Source organism: Bemisia tabaci, chromosome 2 (assembly GCF_918797505.1).
Source record: "Bemisia tabaci chromosome 2, PGI_BMITA_v3".
Classification (NCBI taxonomy): Eukaryota; Metazoa; Arthropoda; class Insecta; order Hemiptera; family Aleyrodidae; genus Bemisia; species Bemisia tabaci.
The window spans coordinates 17076265-17096609 of record NC_092794.1 but is presented as its reverse complement, the minus strand read 5'-3'; the positions used below and the strand labels follow the sequence as shown (position 1 = coordinate 17096609).

Here is a 20345-nt window from a genome sequence, read left to right as displayed (position 1 = left end):
ATTGATGGCTCCAAATTGCAAAATGCAGTCCAATTCAGGAAATGTTCTTCAAATCGTAAAAAAAGTCACCAAAAATTTCAAAAGGGAATGTTAATTGTACGTATGAGCGGCAAATAGGCAAATCTCGCATTTTGCCCTGAAATGTCCGAAAAAATATTTTATTCCTTTATCCTCCCCTCCCTCCTTGATTTTACGTAAGTTTAGGAACCACCAAAAGAAAGCGCAACCATTACCTACTGCTAAAATACCCCTTCGAGTTCGCCTTCACATTCACTCGAAAAACCTACAGACCGAATTTTCTAGACACTAGGTAATTTATCCCTAGTCTCTTGCAGTGCTCCCATTTCCCGGAACTTTTGAGGTTTTTCTGAATTTTTCCCGGAACTTTTGAAGTTTCCGAAATGTTCCGGAACTTCTGAAATTCCCGAAATGTCCTGAAACTTTGAATTTTCCGAAACTTTCTCGGAACTTTTGAATTTTCTGGAACTTTCTCGGAACCTTTGAAAAAATCTTAAAAGATTTCCGGAACTTCTGACGGTCATGGAGTGGGAGAAATTGGAACAAAAAAGTTCCGAATCCCGGAACTTTTGACGGACATGGAATGGTAGCACTGTCTTGTAGTATTTACAATGAAATTGTTTTTTGTGATCGAATACATATATTTCGCTCAAACTTGTAGTTTAATCAGTCTATTTTCCCTCCAATTTTCATCACATTTAGAACCTAAGTGTAATAATTGGTCTCCATAAAAGTAGGCTCGTATCTTGATGCGTGACGTCTTCCTGTGATTGCCTTGGATCTCAAGTATTTTTAATCGTGCGGTGATCTGTGTTTATACAACAAGACACTGGAGACTTTGTTCCTGTTCAGGGCTCTGAAGGCCGTGTCCGTTTTGATGTTGTGGCTAAAATTAGGTGGTGTATATTTTTTTTTCTCTCTTTGAACCGATACTGGGAAGGCGTTGATTAAATTCGAGTCTCAAATTCTACTCAACTGTTTAGGTATACGAACTCATTTCAGGCGTAGAAAAACTTAAGGCGGTCTCTAAAATGGTTTCAGAGGAGCAATAATTCCGACTTATTTAAAGTGAATTTTCAAATAAATCTTCGCCAAAAGTTACCTTAAAAAGGCAATATTAAGTTTCATATAACAATTCAATAAGAAAAAAGCCATGCTTAATTTTATCAAATTTTGCGCCGCGATATAATTTGGCTGAATTTTACATGAAATGTGAATCATGATAGAGAATTGTCTGCACCCGTATCTTATCGCTGTCTCTCACTTAGCTTCTCACTCACTTTCCACTGATATTCTGTCACAATCTTGTGGAGCTAAGACCCGGGTTTGAATCCCAGAGGTGGCGAGGGCGACAGATTTTCATGCGACTGACGAGTTGGTCTGGTGAAATAGATTTTAAATAGTCTTCCTAAATAATCCTTGAAAATTTGAAAGTCCAACGCATAAATATGTAGATGTGCACAACCTCCTTTACAACACTAACACTCCCCTCCAACTTACATTATCTCTCTGACAACAACTAAAAACTATTCTAAGGCCGCAGTATTTAACTCTGGAATAAAGGACTTCACAGCACCGTAGAAAAAAGAAATAAAAGAAAAAAAATGGAGCCATGACTCATAGTCTGATAGTAACAGCGAATTTCTGGACCCATTACATGGATTTATATCGTTGCCTTCATTTGGTTAGTGTGTTTTAATGTTTCTTCTTCTTTTTTTTCTTTTCTTTTTTTTTATATTTCCTGAGCGCATAGATACTCGAAAGAGTATTCCACGACATCCAGTTCGTTTTTTTGTTGTTCCTCTCTATTATTAGTGCGACACAGACTGAAGTACATTGAGGAGTTCTAAATCGTGCAAATACTTTTTTGTCGAATTTTTCGGCATCTTTCCTCTTAATTAAGTTCTCAGATGGTTATCCCTCCCTCTTTTCCTTTTTGCAGGTGCTCCGTCTAGTACCTATAAGTGTGGAAAACTTTGGATTATACTTCAATGAAATCTCATTTAACTTTTGATTATTCTCATGTATTATGTATTTAGATCTAGTGTAATTGTCACTATCTGTTCTCTGTTGTGTTTCGTGTTTTCGCGTGGTGTCCAAATAAATGTATGCCGCCCAGACTCCTGACGAACATTTTACTTTCAGGAAGGGAAGGAGTGTCGCACGACTTCGAGGTGTTCGACGAAAGTGATCTCGGGGAGGTAAGTGCTATGAGCGGGGTGCCGGGAAAATCTCCGAAACCGGAAGTGCCCGTAATGAAAGGTGCATTAAGCGAAATACCGCGAGAAATGGTAGGCGAAATATTTCTTCCTTTTGGTGATTATACTTTACCTTGGCGGAAGACTTCACGTCGTGGCCGGGCATACTCCGCGGGTGCGCCGTGGAGGCGCGGCAGTAGGAGTAGATCCCTCGAAATGCGTCGTAAAGGAACCTCAACTGTTCCGCGGGATAGTTCTCTCCATGATAGGCGTCAACCTATTCCTTGGACTGAAGAGAAGGTCACTTTAAGGAAGACTGAAACTCGAAAGGAGTTGAAAGGAGAGCTCCGAAGAGGATCTCTAACGGAGACGGAAGATGTCAAGGTAGTTCCATGGATTGAAGAGCCAATCTCGCTGCGGAAAATCAGCGTTGAAAAGAAAAAACCGGAAAGTCCAGAACTTGAGAAAGAGCTTAAACAGCTCGACTTAAAACGAATTAGGCGGAAATCTTTAACTTTCGAAGAAATCACAATTGAAGACACAGAAATGAAGGAAAAAGTTGAAGAAGAGGAAGAAGACGAAGACAAAAGGGTCAGAAAAATTCCGTTCTCGGACAAACCCATTGCTTTGAAGAAGGTAACCGTTGAGAAGAGAAAAAGTCACAAAGAAAAGCTAGACAAAATGGAGCTGAAGCACGTCATGAAGAAGGCTTCGACAAAAATCGCGGAAATGGAATTGAAAGGGCCGGTATCGGAAAAAGCTCATGTAGATGATACATTGAAGGATAGTTTAAAACCTGTCAGAAGGAAATCCTATGATTACGCAACAATTGAATCAGAAATAGAAGAGGTGCGCCATAAAGCAGAAACAGGCGTTCCGGAGTGGGTTCAAACTCCTGTATCACTGAAGAAAATAATCAGCGAAAAAAAGGAGATCGAGAAAGAGAAATTGGAGGCAGTTTCCTTGAAACCAGTCAGGCGAGGCTCCCAAACAGTGCCTATGATCCCTGAAGAAGAAGGAGAGGAGTCTCAAGTCATACCATGGACTCAAGAACCCATCACACTGAAACAAACAAAGACACAAAAAAGGCCAATAGTTCACGAGACTGTTGAGAAAGTTCAGTTGAGGTCAACTAGTGATGATACGGCAGTAGTGAGGATCGAAGAGGAAACAACATCGAAATCCGACATTTCTCCGGCAAAATTGTACAAGTCTCTGAAGCAAGACTTGAAAAAAGTCATTAAAAAAGCTAAAACTGATGAAACTGACGTAGATTTGGCGGAAGAAGTGACGGAAGAATACCGCGCGCCAAGACAGTGGAAGGAAGAAAATATCAAATTAAAAAAGACCACATTACCGAAAAAGGACTTAACGAAAGAAAAAATGGAGACTGTTACTTTAAAGAAAACTGAAAAGACAATCGAAATGAAAGAACAGATCCCCGAGGGACCTGTCAGCGAGTTACCGACCAATCAGACGCAGCCTTGGACGAAAGAGGTGGTTAATCTGAAAAAAGTTGAAACGCAGAAGCGAAAGCCCAGTAAAGAGACGATTGAAAAAGTTACCCTCAAATCGGTCAAGTCCAAAGAATCGTTTTTGAACGTGGAGGAAGTAATCAAAGACAAATACCCATGGCAGACCAAAGCAGAAGACATTTCCAAATCACAGCTTGTTGCGAAGCAGAAGACCTCGCAGACAGAAAAGCAGGACAACGTTTTTGAAGTCTCAAATCAGACAGAATTGTTGGATTGGCGTAAACAACACCGTAAAGAAAGAAGAGATTCATCTGAAAATTTGTTGGACTTGAAAAACTTACCACGGTCGGAAGATGATGTTGATGGTGAAAAATTATTGGAAGTGTCTGATCAGACGGAGATCCAAGATTGGCGGAAGAAAACCCGAACCTATAGACGCGATTCATCAGAAAATGTTATTGCTCTAAAAGAAAAGCACAAACCGAAGGACACGCCATCAGAAAATATCTTAAGAAAATCATCAGATGCCAAACAGTTCGAAATATCTGAGCAAACTGAACTACTCGACTGGAGGAAAAAGAAACCATCAGAAAGAAAGGATTCCTCTGAAAATCTTCTCATAAACAAAAACGTCCCCCAACCTGTTGAGCTAACGCAAGGCAGCGCTGCAGATAACTTGAAACAACCGAAGATCGAAGGACCGGAAAAACCTGACGGACCTGGTGTATCATCTTCAACGGTTGAAGAAAAAACATCCGTAGCTCCATGGAGGAGGAAGAGGCCAAGCCTTCCATCAAGCGAAACAGTTACTTCACCTCTGGAAACCAAACCAAATGAACAGACCGAAGGAGTCAAGGCCACTGCTCCTTCAGAAATCGCTGAATCAGATTTACCAGACACCACGATAGCACCGTGGAGGAGGCCCAAGAAAGTGCAGCCTCAACCCCGTATTAGTGAAATGTCAAAAACTCATGAACAGAAAATTGAGGACAGAGCTGACGAAGCTCCTGATGTAATACCAGATGTAGGAAAGCTCGAAGAACATAGCCCCGAACGAATGAAATCTTTAACCGAAAGAACACCACGACCGTGGATGGAAGAAAAAATAAGGCCTGAATCGCAGACAAAACGTAAAACTGAAAAGTCACAGGGAGAATCACGGCCCGCTATTGACGTCTCGGCCCCCCATGGAGTGTTAGACGGGAATCTTGTAATACCTTACGGCGAAGACCAACCTTTGGAACAAAAAACAGTTCCTTGGACTGAGGAAAAAGTGCAGCTCAAACCACGGAAGTTCGAAAAGAAAGAAATTCCAAGGGAGACGTTGGAAACGGTCAAATTAAAGCCGGTCATTCAGGGGCCTAAGAAGTCCGTAGTCGAGGAGACTGGAATACCTGAATTGAGTGATACAGATGACAATCTGCCAATCATCAAAATCAGACTTATAAAGAAAAAGAAACGTGGCAAGACATCCGGTGAAAAACCCGTTGATTCTGCTGAAGAAGCGTTAGAAGCTTTGAAACAGGAATCTTTTCCTTCAGATGCAGAATTTTTAAGTAAGTCCGTTGAATTAGTTGAACCCGTAAAAGTAATTGACGCTTTTCATGCCACTCCAGAAGTAAGTAAAGATCTTCCTTCTGAGCAAAATGTACCTGAAACATCATTTATTCCTTCATGGAGGAAAAAGAAGCGTCCCTCAGTCGCAGGACAAGTTGATAAAAGTCCAGCACTTGAAATTGCAGAAGAAGCACTCCCGCAGTTACTCGGAAGACCTAGACCTTCTTTGGATGACGAAGATCTGAAAATGCGACCTTTTGGGGCTCCCGAAGAAAAACCTGTTACGATGGAAAAAACCACTACGCCGTCTAGCAGCCAGTTTAGACCAGAACACATTGAAAAGGCAGAAGAGGCCATTCTTGCTCCATCCTTAACGGAAACAAAATCAAAAGATGCTCCTGAGTTGCAGACTTCGGAAGAATTGTCTTCTCCTGAACAACTTTCACCCAAAGAAGTAAGCTCTACAAAATTAAGCGAGAAAGTTGATAAAAAACCGAAAATAAAACGAGGGAAACCGAGCTTGCCTGAAGAAACACCAACAAAAGAACAGGCTGATACAAGTAAAGTCACTGAAGTGCTACCTAGCTCACTAGAATCTGAAGCTAAAGTATCAGATGTAAAACCGCCCAAACCTCAAAAGGTTATTCCATCGGAAGAGACCGGTGATTCGCCGCAAAAAGACACACCCCCTTTCGTTGGCGTCAAGTTGAAAAAAGTCGCTCCCAGATTTGCAAAAGAGAAGCAACCCGTTTCGATTGAGCCGGTCCATCTTAAAAGTAGGAAAGTAATTGTTGAGTATCCTCCGGCTCTATTATATCCGATCTCAGAACAACTAAAACCTGTTTTTATCGAATACGGGACGTTGTCGCGGAATATTGAGGAAGCCAAGAAAGTCAAGAGGAAGAAACCCTCACGTTTCTCACCGTCAGAGTCAGATTCAGTCGAATTAGAAAAATACACTCCCTTTGAAGACCATCCTCTTGATGAAGAAGAGAAAACCGTGGAAGATCGAAAGCCTCGCAAAGCTCCTGTTAAAGAAAAAGAGCAACCCTCTGACGGCCGCAAGTTGCTCATTGGGAAAGGGAAAGTTCCTGACGATGAAAAAGCTGAAGAAAAAGTGAAACTGAAGAAAATACCAGAACGAAAAATAGAAGATGTTTCACCCAAGGAGCAAAAACCTACTAAACCCAGTCCCCCATCGTTAATAAAAAATGAAATTGGCGAGGACGCAGATTCTGGCTTAAAACCTTTAGACGAAACTGAAACTGTTTTCCGTCCTGACGATCTTCCAAATTTAACGGTGGAAGAAAAACAACCTTCCTCTAAAGAGAAAGGCCTTACGAGACCGAAAAAAATACGTGATAATATTCCTGAAGAGACTCCGCAACCTGAAGAAAGACCCCTAGTGTATGGGAAACCTAAGCCTAAAACGGAAGAGGACAGTCCAGATGTAAAATTTAAGTACAAACAAGGAGCTCCGAAGGATAATCTTCCCGATGAAGTAAAGCTAAAGCCATTTCCGAAGGATAAGAATGAGAGAGATAAGCCAGAAAAAGAACTATCCGTCGGAAAGCCAAAGCCAAGTGATGGAACCAGTGACGTTGAGGAACTGTCGCCGCGAGAAATACCAGTCTTTCCCGATAAAAAGAGGAAGAAACCTAAAACTTCTTCACCTAGTATATCGTCGGAAGAAATGAGCGTTGAACCGATTCCAATGTCCGAGAAATCTCCATCGGCGCCAGAGGAAACTGCTGAGACTGAAATTCAAGCCCAGGAACTCGATGACCAACCATCGGATGACAATTACGTCACTCGAATCGAAACCGTCGTCCAGATAGATGAAAGTGGCAATAAAAAAGTTTCCAAAAGAAAGAAAAAGAAAGTTTTGAAAGGTGACAAAGAGACTACACTTGTAGAGGAGGTTCAAATTCATCGACCTGACTTGACTGATATAACTGATGAGCTGATACCTTCTTTCCCTGGGTTAGTGGTTGAGGAGGCTAAACCAGCAATTGAATTAGATGACAAGAATGTACCTACTGTAGTTGAAGTTAAATCTTTCGTTGATGGACAAGGACGCAAGAAGATTATTCGTAAGAAAACGAAGAAAACTGTCGAAGGTGGGAAAGAGATTTTGACTATTGTTGAAGAAGAATTGAAACAGCCATTCGCTGAACAGCTAATGGATACTTGTCAGCCTCATGGTTCTCTGCCAGAGGAAGGTACTACGCCTTATCCACTCGAGATTTCAAAACATGATTCGGTGACTATTAAGGTTGAAACGAGCATTCGATCTGAGAAAAATGGTCGGAAAAAGGTCACAAAGAAAAGAACGAAGAAGATATCCAAAGACGGTAAAGAGTCAATAGTTGTAGAAGAAGTAGAACTTGAAAACCCTGAAATTGCTGATGTCGCGGATGAGATTGTGCCCCTTGCTGCAGGTTTTAAACTTTTAAAATCGAAACCTGTTATTGAACGTGATGAAAAAGGCTTTTGTACACTTGTGGAAGTTAAACATTTTGTTGACAAAACGGGACGCAAAAGAACTGTGCGTAAAACATCAAAGAAAGTCTTAGAAGGTGAAGATGAAATTGTTACAGTGGTAGAAGAAGATTTAGAGCAACCTTCATCTGAAGAAAAGCCAGAGTATGTAGATTTCGAAAGTCCAAAATCTGTGAAGAAAGTGAAGCCAGAGAAAGATGAAGGAATAGTGACCAAAGTAGAAACACTCGTTTGCACGGACAAGAAAGGTAAGCGGAAAGTATTCAAGAAAAGACTAAAGCAAGTTCGGATGGATGGTAAAGATACTGAAGTAGTGGAGCAACTTCAAATTGATAATCCTGATACGATAGACGTCAGAGATGAAATTTTGCCACTTGTTCCGGGTATCGATTATATTGAGACCGAGCCTGTGATCGAACTTGATGAAAAAGGCACTCCCACGGTAGTGGAAGTAAAATCGTTCATCGATAAATCAGGACGGAAGAAGACGGTCCGGAAAAAAACTAAGAAAACAACCGAGGACGGCAAAGAGATTTTACAAATAGTCGAAGAAGAATTGAAACAGCCTCTAATAGAAGATGTTTCAACTGATGAATCACACCCATTAATTCCGACCACAACAGAAATAATCCATTTGAAGCCAGATAAACGGGAAAAAGATAATCTTACTAAAGTCGAGACAGTCGTACGCACAGACGAACGAGGTGAAAAATCCGTCGTTAAAAAGAGAACTAGGCAGGTCAAACGAGACGGCAAGGACTCAGTCGTGGTAGAAGAAGTTCAGATACTTGAACCGAAACTTACTGACCTATGTGATGAAATTGTTCCCGGATTTCCTTCCATAGAATTTGTTGAAGTAGAGCCTACAATTGAGCGTGATGAAAAAGGCATTCCAATAGTGGTAGAAATAAAGTCCTTCATTGATGAGAAAGGACGCAAAAAAACAATTCGGAAAAAAACGAAGAAAACTCTAACGGGTGGCAAAGAAGTTGTAACGACTATTGAGGAAGTAATTAAACAACACGCATTTGAGGAAACGCCCCAAGAAACGGTTGAACCATTTGGTGAAACTGCTGAGAAAAGAAAGAGACCTGTGATGAAGGATGTACCTGATGATGACACGATCTTAACCAAAGTAGAGACTACTGTCCGCATTGACGACAAAGGTAAAAAAACAATTCTAAAAAAGAAAACTAAACAGGTCAAAAAAAATGGCCTAGACTCAGAAGTGGTTGAAGAAGTACATATAGATGAACCCAAGTTGACGGATCTACTGGAAGAAATTATTCCCAGTCTACCTGACACTGAAATCATCAAATCGAAACCTATAATTGAACGTGACGAAAAAGGTATTCCAACTCTGGTTGAAACCAAGTCTTTTGTTGACGACTTAGGTCGTAAGAGAGTAGTTCGGAAAAAAACGAAAAGAACTTCCGATGGTGGAGAGGATATCGTCACAATTGTCGAGGAAGAGATCAAACAGCCTGTGGTGGACGATTTATCAGATTCAACAGTCAAAGAGTTAACTCCTCGAAGTCCAAAAGATGTAAAGCCCGTGGAACAAGATGCAACACTCGGAGAAACGGTTGTTACAAAGATAGAAACCGTCGTACAGATCGGACCAAAAGATCAAACCAGTGTTGTCAAACGGAAAACAAAGAAGAAAATAATAAATGGAAGTGAAATTGAAACTGTCGAAGAAAAAAATATTTTTCAGCCAGTCATCAGTGACATCTGCGATGAGTTGGCCCCAACTACATCTTTTTTTACCCCAGATGTTGATTGCACTCGAATAGTTCCGTATATCGAATTTACTGAGTCAGGAACACCAGCAGTAGTAGAAATTAAGTCGTTTATTGACAAAACGGGCCGTAAAAAAATTGTCCGTAAAAAGACCGTTAGAGACATTGGTGATGGAGCAGGAACTGTTACCATAACGGAAGAAGATCTAACAGAATGTGCCCCTGAGGATGTAATCGCTGAATTGGCTGCCGTCGAAAATTCACCCGTCCAAGAAGCCTTAACACGAGTCGTCGAAAGTGGTAATCAAAAGACGATTCGCAAACGCACTAAGAAAATCGTCAAAGATAAAAAAGAAACTATCGTCACTGAAGAGATGTTGGCCGAAAAGCCGGAAATTGTTGAAATAGCAGACGAAACCACATTAGATATGCTTGCGTTGGAGGCTGTGCCTCATGTAGAATATGATGAGAAAGACATACCAATGATAGTAGAAATCAAGCCTGTCATTGATAGTCTTGGACGCCCCAAAAGTCTTAAGCGGAAAGTTAAGAAATCCGTCCATGGGCGTCAGGAAGTGGTGTCTATAACTGAGGAAGTTTTGACCGATAGCGTCGAGCCGCTCTCCATTCAGAACATTCCTTCTGAAGTATTGGAATATACGATTCAACCCAGATCGAAAACTGAGGTGAAAAAAATTGAAACTCAAATCGAAATTGATACCCAAGGCGGAAAAAGAACAATAAGAAGAAAAAAGAAAAAGGTATCCGAAGACGGCAAGGTACTGGAAACCATGGAGGAAAAGATGTTTGAAGAACCTGAAAGTCTAGAAAGAGTAGACGAATTGTTACCCGAAATGCCTACCACTGATGTCGTCGAATTAACACCGACAGTTGAATTTGACGATCAAGGAACGCCATGTATCGTTAAAGTAAAATCATTTATTGACGAAACCGGACAGAAACAAATCGTGCGAAAGAAAACTAAGAAACAATTAATAGCTGGAAAGGAAATAATAACTATCGTTGAAGAGCAATTGAAGCAACCTGTAGTAGAAGGATTGGATGACGATGTGACTCACCCGCTGAAACACCTGTCTCTGAAATCGTTAGAGCCACGAGTGGAAGAAGAACCAGAAGAGCAAACTACCGTTACTAAGATTGAAACGATTGTAACACTTGACAGAAGTGGGAAGAAAAAAATCGTGAAGAAAAGAAAGAGGAATATTTTGGAAGATGGTGTAGAAAAAGTAGTTGTGGAGGAAGAATACATTCAGGAACCCGAAATCACCGAGATATCAGATGAGTTAGCCCCAGTTCTCCCTGATTTACAGCTCATCAAAGCAAAGCCTGTTATCCAGTTCGATGATGAGGGTGTGCCAACTGTTGTTGAAGTCAAGGCATTTTTAGACAAAACTGGGCGTAAGAAAGTTGTCCGCAAAAAATCTAAAAAGTGTGCGAAAAATGGTGAAGAAGTTTTACATATAGTCGAAGAGTTCCTCAAACAGCCTGAAATAGCAGAACTTCCCGACGAAATTAGAAGCGCAATAAAGCCAGAGAAATCTTTCGATAAACCTGCAATTCCACATAGCAAGCCGGAAGAAACCGATCACCCCGTGAAAAAAATATCTTTGGTCAAGGATAAAAAAGATAGACCCGTAAAATCTCCAGAGAAGAAGAAACCATTGAAAGGTTTCTCTGAGCCAGAAGAGGAAGACATCTTCCCGCAAGAGTCTGCAGCGCCTACCCAAGTTGTAACGTTTATAGATGAAAATGGACGCGCAAGAACCATCCGAAAGAAACCGAAGAAAACAATTATCGATGGGAAAGTGACGAAAACCCTTGTTGAAGAAGAAATAACACGACCAACAGTCTTAGAGTTACAAGACGAAATAAACAAGTCTCTTCCTTTCGAAGTAGCACCTTCAGATACAGCTTCGGTTCTAAAAGTTCCTAAAAAAGATGAATGTGTTACAAGTGTTGAGACCACCATAAAAATTGATGATGCAGGTCATAAAAGAGTCGTCAAAAAAAGGAAAAAAAAGGTCGTTCAAAATGGAGTTGAAATTGACGTAATCGAAGAAAAGCAGGTTAGTCTACCTCTAATTTCAGATGTTCTAGATGAAATGGTTCCGGATTGTATTCAGAATGAAGTTATTAAGGCGACACCATCCGTGGAACTTGATGAGAAAGGTGTTCCTACGCTAGTTGAGGTGAAAGCTTACGTTGATAAATCAGGAAAAAAGAAAGTTATCCGTAAGAAGACTCGAAAAATGGTAGACGGGAAGGACGAAGTAGTCTCTATTATCGAAGAGGAAGTTCCGATTCCTTCTGATACTGTACCTGATGCTACAAAACCTATTGAATCCTCCGAAGTTCCCCTTACTTCAGAAGATGCTTACCCTGATGAGGTTACTGTTACAAAGGTTGAAACTCTAATAGATGTTAATGAACGGGGACCGCAGAAAGTCAAACGTAGGAAGGCTAAAAAAGTAAAGAAAGATAACGAAGAAGTAATAGTCGTTGAAGATGTCCCAGTTCATATTCCCGACACGCCTTCGCTGTTCGATGATGTACCAGAGGACGTTTCGAACCTCGTTCATGCTGTACCCAACATACAGTCAGACGAAATGGGCGCACCCATCTTAGTTGAAGAAAAGGTATTTTATGATAAACTTGGCAACAAGAAAAAGCTTCGAAGAAAAACGAAAAAATCCAAAGTAGATGGAAAAACTATAATCTCTGTCGTCGAGGAAGAAATTTCACGACCCGTTTCAGAAATTGTATCCTCACATGATTCTTCAAAGCCTGAAAAAGCGTCTGACGTCAAGTTACAACCTATTGAAAAGAAAGAGGCTGGTCCAAAAAAGCCAAAATTCGCTGATATTAGCCAAGTCCCTCTGTTTGCAGATATTCAATTGAAAAAGGCTCAAGTTAAACGTCCCACAACTCAAAAGACAGTCTCTATTGAAAAAATTTTACTCAGAAGTAGAATAACTAGAATCGAGTATCCACCGTCTATCAAACACCTCACCGTCGAAGAGTTGGAACCAGTTTTCGTGGACAATGGAGTTTTATCCCGAAACGTAGAAGAATCGTTAAAGCTCAGGAGGAAAAAGCCCAGACGCTTCAAGCCATCTGAAGTAGATACTGCAGAGCTTGAAAAATATACACCCTTTGTAGATGAGCCAGCTAAGGAGATTCCGGACATTCTTGAAGATCGAAAGTCCAAACCAGATGAAGTTGAGCCAAAAGAAGGGGCTCAACTAAGCCCAAAACTTGTACTCGGAAAAGGGAAAATCCCTGTCAAAGATTCAAATATTGAGGAAGTAACATTGAAAAAAATACCTCCAAAAGAGAAATCTGAGGTATCTTTAGGTAAAGAAAAACCCCAGAATCTCAAACCGTCACGAACAATTGAAGAAACTCCTCGTGATGATGTTAATATTACTCTTAAACCGTTCGATAAAATTGAGACCAAGCATCAGATGGATGAGAAACCGACTAGCCCAGAGGAAATGAAGCCGTCAGAAGGATATCCGCTCAAACCAGACAAAATGGGGCGAAAAAGAGCCAAAGTCCCTGAGGCTGATCAACAGCCTGAGGACAAACCGCTTGTACTGGGACAACCAAAGGCAGGACCGGACGAAGATTCTAAAGTTCTGAAACTTAAGAAGAAGCAAGGCCCACCACGAGAAGATGCACCAGATTCCATAATACTTAAACCATTTGAGAAAGAAAAAGTGGATGATACGTTGCCAGGCAGAGATATTTCAATTGGTAAACCTAGTCCCTTCGAAGTCCCATCGGATGCCGAGGAAATTAAACCGAAGAAAATTACGGATACTCCTGATAAAAAGAAAAAGAAACTCAAGACTCATGAGTCTCCTAGGTCCAAAGATGTATCCCATTTGGCTCCAGAAGAAGTTGAAGAATGCCCTTCAGATGTAGTAATGAAACCCGAACAATCTGATTATGATGAAGCGGAAGTGGTGAAAGTTGAGACAACTATTCAAGTTGATGAAACTGGACGTAAAAAAATAATTAAGAAGCGAAAGAAGAAGATAGTAAAAGATGGTCGTGTAACTGAATTAGTAGAGGAAGTGCCTATCGACAATGCTGAGATTAATGATGTCTTAGATGAACTTGCACCCAGTTTACCAGGTAGTGATTTAACCGTGGCTAAGCCTGTGATCGAGAGGGATGATAGTGGTGCTCCCACCGTTGTCGAGGTCAAATCCTTCATCGATAAATTCGGTCAGAAAAAAGTGGTTCGTAAGAAAACAAAGAAGACCACCGAGAACGGGAAGGAGATCATTACTATCACCGAAGAGGAAATAAAACAGCCGTCGACATCTGAAATTTTTGATGAAGAAGTGCAACCTTTAATGCAACCGGATGAGCAACAACTGGAGTCCGCTGTAGAGGAAGCTACGATAGAAGAGGCTGTTGTAACTAAAGTTGAAACATTTATTTTTGATGACCAAAAGGGTGGACGCAGAGTTGTGAGAAAAAGAACGAAAAAAATGAAGAAGGATGGAAAAGAAACTGAAACTGTGGAAGAGACGGAAATAAAGCAACCGAATATCGCTGACATGACTGATGAAATTGTACCCACTTTGCCGTCCGTTAAGTTCATCCAAGCAATTCCTTTCGTAGAATTCGATGAAAAAGGAACTCCGTCGGTAGTTGAAGTCAAATCTTTTGTTGACAATGTTGGTCGACAGAAAATCGTGCGCAAGAAGACGAAGAAAATAAAAGAGCATGGTACGGAATCTGTCTCTATTGTTGAAGAAGATATCACGAAAATAGCGCCACATGAGCTAGTCGAAGAATTGACTTCGCTGGATAAGAATAAAATAGAAGAAGAATCATTATTGCGAGTTGATGAAAGACGTCGAAAAAAAGTAATTACAAAACGTACGAGGAAGATAAAAAAAGGAGGGCGAGAAACCGTAGTTACAGAAGAAATTCCATCACGCGGCCCGGAAATTACTGAGTTGACTGACGAGGCTGCGCCATATTTCACAGGTCCTCTCGATATTATTGCTACTATACCAGTAGTTGAATTTGATGAAATGAATATGCCAGTCGTTGTCGAAATCAAGCCAGTTTTTGACGTGTCGGGAAATAGAAAACTAATAAAGAGGAAGATCAAGAAAAAAGTCCAAAACGATAAAGACGTCATTCTTATTACTGAGGAGGAAGTGAAGCAAGTTACCTTTGATGAACATCCCGAGGACATTACTGAGGGTCCAGTTGAAGGTCCCGAAGACGCTCAACCTGTAGTGGAGCAACCATCCGATGAGGATAATGAGAATGCTAACACCGAGACAATTACCGACACTAACGAATCTGGTAGGAAGAAATTTGTCAAGAAGAAAGTTAAAAAATCAATTCAGAACGGGAAAGAGGTCGTTGAAGTTGAGCACAAATTTGTTGACCAGCCAGAAATAACTGATGTGACCGATGAAGTATCCGAAAGGTGTTTTAGTGAAGAAAGACAGCAACCCACGGTAGAAGAAATTCCAGATGATCTAATCGAAACGCCTGCAACTCATACAGACTCATTACGTCACGCGCCAGAAGAGGAGACTCCACTGAAAACGTTGCCTAAAAAAATTTTGCGTAAAAAGGTAAAGAAAACTGTCAAAGATGGAAAAGAAACCACCACTGTCACCGAAGAGGTCATTAAACAATCAGAGGTTAGCGAATTTTCTGAAGATAAAACGAGTCCATCGAAGATAGGACCCGTAGAAGAAGTAATCGAAAAAATTGAGACCGTCTCTGAAGTTGACGAGAAGGGAATGAAACAGGTGAAGCAAAAAAGAACAAAGAAGGTTCGGAAGGATGGACTTGATTATGTAGTGATTGAAGAACTACCAGTTCATGAAGCTGATACAGAAGACGCCGTTGAAATAATTCCTGAAGAGTTGCAAGAATCTGAAGTAATCGAAGCAATGCCAGTTGTCGAGTTAGACGAATTGGGTATTCCCATTTTAGTAGAAGAGAAAGTGCTGACTGATAAATTAGGTAAAAAGAAGAAAATTCGCAGGAAAACAAAGAAAACACCTCATGAAGAGGAGGTTATCACTGTTATCGAACAAGAAATTCCTGCGTCAACTTCTCAGGAATCAGAATTACCAGACGTTCTTAAACCAGAAAAACCGTCGGATCTTCAATTGCTCCCTCTGAAGAAGAAAGAAATAAGTCCCAAGAAACCAAAAATCTCAGATATTAGTGCAGTGCCATTATTTGCCGAAATTAAGTTAAAAAAGGCTCCCATTCAACGACCTCGAGATCGAAAGTCCGTGTCAGTGGAGAAAATTTTATTAAAAAGTAGACTTACAAGGGTTCCGTACCCTCCGTCGATTAAGCATTTGAAGGTAGAAGATTTGAAGCCCGTTTTTGTAGATAATGGTGTCTTATCTCGGAATGTCGAAGAATCCTTAAAATTGAAAAAGAAAAGACCTCGTCGTTTTAAGCCCTCCGAATCGGACTTGGCAGACCTAGATAAATATACGCCCTATGAAGAAACTCCTGTACTAAAATCACCCCAAGAACTAGGAGAACTCAAGCCGAAAAAAGAACCAAGTGAGAAAGAAGAAAAATTGCCCCTGGCAACAAAACTAAAAATCGGGAAAGGTAAAATTCCAAAGGAAATTGCCCAGTCTGAAGAAGTCACCCTTCGTAAAATACCTACCAAAGAAAAGCCCTCCGAGAAGTCAGATGAAACCGTACCGCAGACATTAAAATCAGTCCCATCAGTTGTTGATAAACATCCGGAAGATTTTGAATTCAAGCTGAAACCAATAGACAAAGTAGATACTTCTCACTCACCTGATGAAACTCCCATACCTGATGAAACTGCAGTTTTTCCAGAAGAAGAAACGCCTGCGCCCCACAAATCCAAAGAGCAAGTAGAGAAACCGAAATTGGAAGATTCCCAACCGGAGACAAAGCCTCTTATATTCGCTAAACCGAAGAAGAAAGGCGAGGAAGAACATCCAAGTATCAATCTTCGAAAAAAGCAAGGTCCGCCCGAAAAACATATACCAGAAACGATTGTGCTAAAACCGATCAAGAAACCAAAATTGGAAAAAGATGACGCTGAAAAAGACTTGACAGTGGAAAAATTAACACCTGTAGGTAGAAAGAGTGACGATGAAGAGATTGATTTAGACAAATTTAAAGCAAGACCAACAAAAGAGAAATCAAAGAAGAAAAAACCCTCTAAAATACCTGTTGCCAGGCTTGATAGCGAAGCTCAGGAAGGAAGTCTGCAGCCAGAAAATACCGAACAATTGAAGTCCTCGAGTGAAGACGAAAGTCCCATGTCAGGAGCAAAGAAGTCAGAGGATGAAGATGTAGCCTCACTGCCGAAGGAAGAAGTGCCTGAAGGTGCCTCATTGGAAGAATTAGACTCTGAGATTGGTCCTATTGATCAAATGTCCCCCACAGAATCAAAAGATGAAGTTACAAGTCAAATTCCGCTACCAGTGGGCTCGAAAAAGAGAGCAAAAAAACCAAAGGCGCGTAAAAGTAAACCTGATGACTCAACTCCGGAAGTAGCACCAGAAGAAAAACTCCCTGAAGAGGAAACTGCCCCTCAATTAACTCCCGAGAGAAAGAAAAAACCGAAGTACACGCTTCACCCCATGGAGATAACGGATGTCTCTCCTACCAAGCTAGAAATGACGGACGTTGATCATTTACCAAGCTTTGCCACCATCAAACTGAAAAAAGCGCCTGTAAAACCGAAGAAAGAAATTGAATCCGTGAAATTAGAGAAAATCCTTCTGAAGAGTAGAATCGTGCGTTTAGAATACCCTCCGTCCGAGCAAAAGCCCAAGATATCGGAACTTGAACCAATTTACGTAGATAATGGGGTACTATCTCGAAACTACGCAGAGGCACTGAAGGTGAGGAGAACCAAACCTAGACGTTTCAAGCCCTCTGAATTGGAATTACCAGAACTTGAAAAGTTTGAACCATTCGAAGAGACGCCACGTCCTGAAGATCAGCCAGAGCAGCCGGATGTGCCAAAGCCTGCAGAAAAACCCGCGAAGCCTGAAGATGAAGCCGAAAAGAAGCCAGGTCTACGTATAGGCAAAGGCAAAATGCCTCCCGGGGAAGATCTCCCGGAAGTTGTCACGTTGAAAAAGATCCCACGTAAGGAGAAACCCGAAGCTCAACCGGAAGAAGATAAACCCCAGAAACTTAAACCGTCCCCTCATCTGGAAGACAAACCCGCGGAAGACGCTACCTTCAAGCTTAAACCTATCAAACCGATCAAAACAACGTTCCCAGAGGACGAAACGCTTTTACCTGAGGTAACTGAGAAGGAAACGCCTGATCAATCACCTGAGGTAACAAAACCCAAGAAAAAACCTAAAAAACCTGCTCCCGAAGCGCCCGCTCCGGAAGAAAAGCCGTTGGTTTTGGGAAAACCGAAGCCTAAACCGGAAGACGAAATTCCCGACATCAATTTAAGATACAAACAGGGCCCGCGGAAGGACGAAGTACCCGAAACCATTTCCCTAAAACCTATCCAGAAGGACAAGCCTGAGGATACTGGTCCTGAGAAGGACTTGTCAGTCGGCAAACCGGCACCTATCGACAAACAGCCCGTCGAAGAAGTGGAAAGTGACAAGAAGCCGAAGAAGAAACAAAAGAAGCCAAAAGCCCGTGAAAGTAAACCTGATGACTCAACTTTAGAAGCAGCACCAGAAGAAGAACTCCCTGAAGAGGAAACTGCCCCTCAACTAACTCCCGAGAGAAAGAAAAAACCGAAGTACACGCTTCACCCCATGGAGATAACGGATGTCTCTCCTACCAAGTTAGAAATGACGGACGTTGATCATTTACCAAGCTTTGCCACCATCAAACTGAAAAAAGCGCCTGTAAAACCAAAGAAAGAAATTGAATCCGTGAAATTAGAGAAAATCCTCTTAAAGAGTAGAATTGTGCGTTTAGAATACCCTCCGTCCGAGCAAAAGCCCAAGATATCGGAACTTGAACCAATTTACGTAGATAATGGGGTACTATCTCGAAACTACGCAGAGGCACTGAAGGTGAGGAGAACCAAACCTAGACGTTTCAAGCCCTCTGAATTGGAATTACCAGAACTTGAAAAGTTTGAACCATTCGAAGAGACGCCACGTCCTGAAGATCAGCCAGAGCAGCCGGATGTGCCAAAGCCTGCAGAAAAACCCGCGAAGCCTGAAGATGAAGCCGAAAAGAAGCCAGGTCTACGTATAGGCAAAGGCAAAATGCCTCCCGGGGAAGATCTCCCGGAAGTTGTCACGTTGAAAAAGATCCCACGTAAAGAAAAACCCGAAGCTCCACCGGAAGAAGATAAACCCCAGAAACTTAAACCGTCCCCTCATCTGGAAGACAAACCCGCGGAAGACGCTACCTTCAAGCTAAAACCTATCAAACCGATCAAAACAACGTTCCCAGAAGACGAAACGCTTTTACCTGAGGTAACTGAGAAGGAAACGCCTGATCAATCACCTGAGGTAACAAAACCCAAGAAAAAGCCTAAAAAACCTGCTCCAGAAGCGCCCGCTCCGGAAGAAAAGCCGTTGGTTTTGGGAAAACCGAAGCCTAAACCGGAAGACGAAATTCCCGACATCAATTTAAGATACAAACAGGGCCCGCGGAAGGACGAAGTACCCGAAACCATTTCCCTGAAACCTATCCAGAAAGACAAGCCTGAGGATACTGGTCCTGAAAAAGATTTGTCAGTCGGCAAACCGGCACCTATCGACAAACAGCCCGTCGAAGAAGTGGAAAGTGACAAGAAGCCGAAGAAGAAGAAAAAGAAAGAGAAAGACACTCTTCTCGTTGAAAAGCGTGATGGGCGAAAATCGCCTTCTCCCCTCCGGAAGGTGACCCAGGCACCCCGATTTTCAGAGCGGCTCCAGCCGGTCGTGACCGAGCATGATATGCCGTGTGCACTTACATGTGTGGTAGAGGCCGTTCCGTCCCCCGAGATCACATGGTATTTCAATGGCTTGGAAATTTTAAGTCAGAGAAGTACTCATTCATTGTAGAGGAGAACCGCGTGACACTGAAGATACACTCCGTCCGACAGGAGGACGTCGGGGTTTACTCTTGTAAGGCGGCTAACTCGGCAGGCGTGGCCACCTCCACAGCCAACCTCATTCTGCTAGGTACCAATTTTGCGATTGAAATGAAGATTGCGTGTGGATTTGAGTTTGAATTTGGATTTACAATAAAATTTGTGTTCGCTTTAATTTGTTCGCGTGTTGCCAGAACAGTGCCTAGTAACCGTGACCTATCTCAAAAAGATGGGGGAAAAAACTAACTGCCTTAGCAATATTGGACGTGTGGTATGTTTCATTTTTCGTGTCGAAGAGGAAAACTTTTCAAAGTCGATAGTAATCTGTAATGTTTTACTTGATTAGCTGTTTCGATTATCCTATATCCATAAATTCATTTCAAGGTAATCCTTTGGCCATGAATAATCTTCAATTTTTTTATTTTTTTTTCACGGCAATTTCAAAGTTTCACCTTTTTTATCCTTAATTTTACTCTTCACGCTTTGAGTCCGTTATGGGAAATTGTAGTGATCGCTGGGAACTTGCAATGTGCTCGCAGATAACCCATGTAAATTGCAAACCAGCTGCCTGCAAAACGGGCTGGAAAAGTATTTTGTGTGAGACTCATTGCAGGGGTTGTTTGTGCTGTTGTCATCAGCACTAACAACCGCAAGTATTATATCAGGATGGCATAAAACCTTGCTTTTCAAATTCGAATTTAATTTTGCTCTCTAAATGCGCTTACTCATAATAGATATTCAATTTTTGTTTTTTCCTGTGTAACTTTTC

General features: G+C 41.5%; 1 protein-coding gene across 17 annotated transcripts in view; it reads left to right on the top strand.

Moving 5' to 3' along the window:
* sls (sallimus) overlaps positions 1-20345 on the top strand; it is a 277774-nt gene that overhangs the window by 154887 nt on the left and 102542 nt on the right. Inside the window, exon 78 of one of the 17 annotated variants that reach the window (XR_011899247.1) lies at positions 2164-19667. The exons of the other annotated variants lie outside the window; for them this stretch is intronic. The gene's annotated coding sequence lies outside the window, so the exon portion shown is untranslated. The remainder of the gene's footprint in view (positions 1-2163; positions 19668-20345) is intronic. 17 annotated transcript variants of the gene reach the window in all.